Source organism: Candoia aspera, chromosome 5, assembly GCF_035149785.1.
Source record: "Candoia aspera isolate rCanAsp1 chromosome 5, rCanAsp1.hap2, whole genome shotgun sequence".
NCBI lineage: Eukaryota > Metazoa > Chordata > Lepidosauria > Squamata > Boidae > Candoia > Candoia aspera.
This window is the reverse complement of record NC_086157.1, coordinates 85,385,821-85,389,509: the sequence shown is the minus strand read 5'-3', so window position 1 is coordinate 85,389,509 and position 3,689 is coordinate 85,385,821. Positions and strand designations below refer to the sequence as shown.

General features: G+C 37.3%; 1 long non-coding RNA gene across 1 annotated transcript; it reads left to right on the top strand.

Moving 5' to 3' along the window:
• Window positions 1–1,292: 1,292 nt before the first annotated feature.
• Window positions 1,293–2,379, top strand: LOC134498360 (uncharacterized). Its single transcript, XR_010068027.1, has 2 exons — window positions 1,293–1,928; window positions 1,971–2,379. It is a non-coding gene; the product is annotated as an uncharacterized LOC134498360 (long non-coding RNA).
• Window positions 2,380–3,689: the final 1,310 nt, after the last annotated feature.

The following is a 3,689-nucleotide window of genomic DNA, read 5'->3' as shown; positions in this document are numbered from 1 at the left end:
CCCTCACCCCCACTAAAACTGATGCAAAGCCATGATTCTTTGCAAGGAAAGCAAAACTGGTCCCAGTGTTTTAATCAAAGATTTAAAAATTCCTGAAGACACAATATTAGAAAATGAACTAACTCAAAATAATCAGGAAATCAAAAGTGTAAAAGGGTTCACTGATATCTACATGATAAAGCAGAAGTTGCTTCCCTATTTCTGTTACATACAGCAGCCTTTCCCAAGTTGGGCACTATCCAGAGGTGTAGACTTTAGCTGCCAGTTCTGCAGCCAGCATGGCCGTGACTAAGAATTCTAAAAGTTGAAGCTGTACACAACAGGAACACTCAGGTTGGGGACAGCAGGCATGGTGTTTCTGGCCGGATCCTTTTCCTGCTTTTAAAAAACTTTATGAACCCAGTTCGTTGTTTAATAAATGCTACAATTTTGTCCTTATACTTATGGGAAAAAATACAATGAAATGCAGCAGTGATCCTAATAGACCAACTGAGGCCTATCAAATCTAGTGTTGGTAGTGGCTGAGAACTAGGGTGCTTTAACACTAGCCTTTTAATGTGAATTGTCCCATTTTGCTGACTCATTTTATACTGATCATCTACACAGTTACATTCTCCTTTTATTGTCATCTTGTATTTTCCATGTTCTTGTTTCTCTTCTAAGGCTGCAGAATTCAAAGCTGGGGGAAAAAATGGAAAAGTTATAGTTTCCACAGCTAATACTGTTCAGGAGATATTCATGATAAACACTGCAATAAGTACCATTTAAAAACTTTTATTTCTCAATTGTTAAACTGACAGTGACCAGAAAATGTTTTAATCTTTTAAGATATATATTTTATGGGTGAAGTACAGTTTATATTAACCAGCTTATAAAAAGGCAATGACTGCAAAATATATTTTTCCCTCCCTTAGCTTTATAATGTTAAAACACACTCATTATTGTGATATTTCACAGCACATGCATAAACACATAACAGTATGTATATGGACTTAAAAAAACATGACTTTTTTTTAAAGAATAGAGTGATAAAGTGGTATCCCCTGCAGAAGTCACAACGAAAGTGCTGAGTTTAAATAGTCAAATAGGTGACATGTTTTCTTCCCACAAAAACTGACAGAACATAGTGGGATGAATGAAGCTGCAGCATTCTTGATAGTGTGGAAAGTCAGCTGCAATTTCACTTGCAACTTGCAGAGGAAATGCAATGTTTAGGTAGCATTAGGAAAAGCATTTGGAGTATCTTGGTATAATGATTGAGATAGGAAAAAAAGTTATTTGTATGTGTAATTAGGATTAATTCCTTACCTGGTATATGAGGAAAATCAAGTTTCATATTTGTATGTGTATGTATACATGTTTATGATTCTTTTAATGCATTCAAATGAGCACCACATCTAGCTAATGCACAAATGTCAATTTTTATATTCAGGTGGGTTAACTTCAGGATAAGTTGAGCATCAAGTTCTTCATGTACCAAAGATAAATAATAACAAACTGGAAGTCTGAAGCCAGAATTAACATTTTGTAAGACCTGATGTCATATAGAGAATCCGTGATACAAATTTTCTGTAGGAATGATAGCATTAATCTAGTGCCCTCCAAAATGTTGGATTGCAGCTTCCACAATTTTGTTTGTCCTTGCTGTGTAACAACTATAGAAATTATACTGTAGACCCATACTTCTAGAGGGCACCAAATTGGAAAACTCAGCTCTATGGTCTTGGACCATTTCTGTGCGGAATCACTTGAACTCAGTTCTTCGTTCTTTCAGCAGTTACCTTCTTTGGGATTCATAAGGGTGAGATTTATATTCCTCAACAAGTATATAACCCTCTGTCTCAGTGCAGTTATTGTAACTGGGAATTAGTGGTGAACAGCATTCCAAGAATAAGATAGATTTGCCACTCTGATTAAGCAGATTCCAGGTCCATGTACAACGGTACGATGTACAGTGCACATTGAAACAGTGAACATGACAGTGATAGACCTAAAATTGAAAAAGTTAAATTTTGCACAACCCTTTTCTCTAGCTATCTACCATCACCATGTTTACAACACTGGAATTGTGCAAATTCTGTGTTTAAAATGGATTCTGTAATATAGAGTAGTTCTTAACTTTGTTAAATATATTTAAACATATTACCTGCATTTCTACAGAAAAGGTAATACTTTTAACACTTTTCCTTAGCTGTAAACTGAATGAAAGCTGCTTTGGCTGACACTCAAAGCAACATAAATGTATTGTAGAATAACATTTTATGAAAGTCCTAACCTCACTTGCCAATGAACTGGCACCTTAGAATATTGTAAACTACCTTAAGTGCTTATACAAGCAGAAATGTGGGCTATAAATTCAATAATAAAGATACAAACATATTCATGGTGTTGCATCCATTGTGTATCCTCAGAATAGTCACTGGGAGTCCAAGTTATGTTAAACCATAGCACATTTTTGTTGTATGAATCCATCGATTGGTTTAAATTAGTTTATAACTGCAATATTATTTGTGGCTTATTTATAAAGCAAGGGTAAGTATATTATTTAGTGTAGTGATTAAGGCATCAGGCTAGAAACAGACTGTGAGTTCTAGTCCCACCTTAGGCACAAAGCCATCTGGGTGACTTTGGGCCAGTCACTCAGTCCTAGGAAGCAGACAATACCAAACCACTTCTGAAAAACCTTGTCAAGAAAACTGCAGGGATTTGTCCAGGCAGACATCAAGAGTCAAAAACTGACTCAAAAGGCACCAAACCAATAAAAGTATATTACAGTATTATGGAAACCCAGTCACAGGCATCGTAGACTCCAGACAATTCCAGGTCAAGTTGTGGCAATGGAAATCCGTTCTTTGTACAAGAAATAAAATACACTGCATTTTTCAAGATTATTATGCCATTAACTGTGATCTTGATACTGGTCAGAGAAAGAAATTGATGAAATGGGGAGATGCATAGAGTGCCATCATGGTGCAAATCAGAAATGTTCATAGAACTATATTACTTAGGCATCTGCAAAGTGAGAAATCATGCAACCTGACACAAAACCACTACTGATTTGCATCAGGTGGCACAATGACAGTTTGTAAGTTTGCATCCAGTATGTACAATTGGGTGTAATCTGAGTTTGCTGTGGATGCCTGTGCTCTATTAGCACAAATTTAATTAGCGGAGCCATTCTAAAGTAGTCTGCTGTTTTAATTTTGCATTCTCTCCCTAAGTGTTAGTTTACATGGCTTTATTATTAAAACTTCGTAAAGTATGAAGACTGTTGTAAATATGTGCCTGTGTTAAAGAAAACCACAAGGAGGAAAATCTTTTCTAGACTAGGGACTGGATCCAGGACTTGACTTTCTTGGTGAGTCAAGCTCTGCCAAATAATGCCTACCACACTGGTTTGCCAAGAAGTCGCTACCCACTCGCTCTTTAAGCGCCTGCTCTAAAGGCTAACTTGACTGAACTTGCTTTTGCGCGCCAATGTGTAACGTAGGGAAGTATGAAAATATTGGCTGCCTCTTTGACCAATTGCGCTCCTCTCTTCCACTCGGAACTTTCCTCTCTCCTCCGTAATTGGGCAAAAACTCGCACGCGCTTTACTTAGCTCGGTGTTCCGAGACTAAAGCGCAGCCTTTGGGGGAGAGGGAGGGACTGTGATTGGTTCCACCGGCGGAAAAAATCAAGGGGATAGG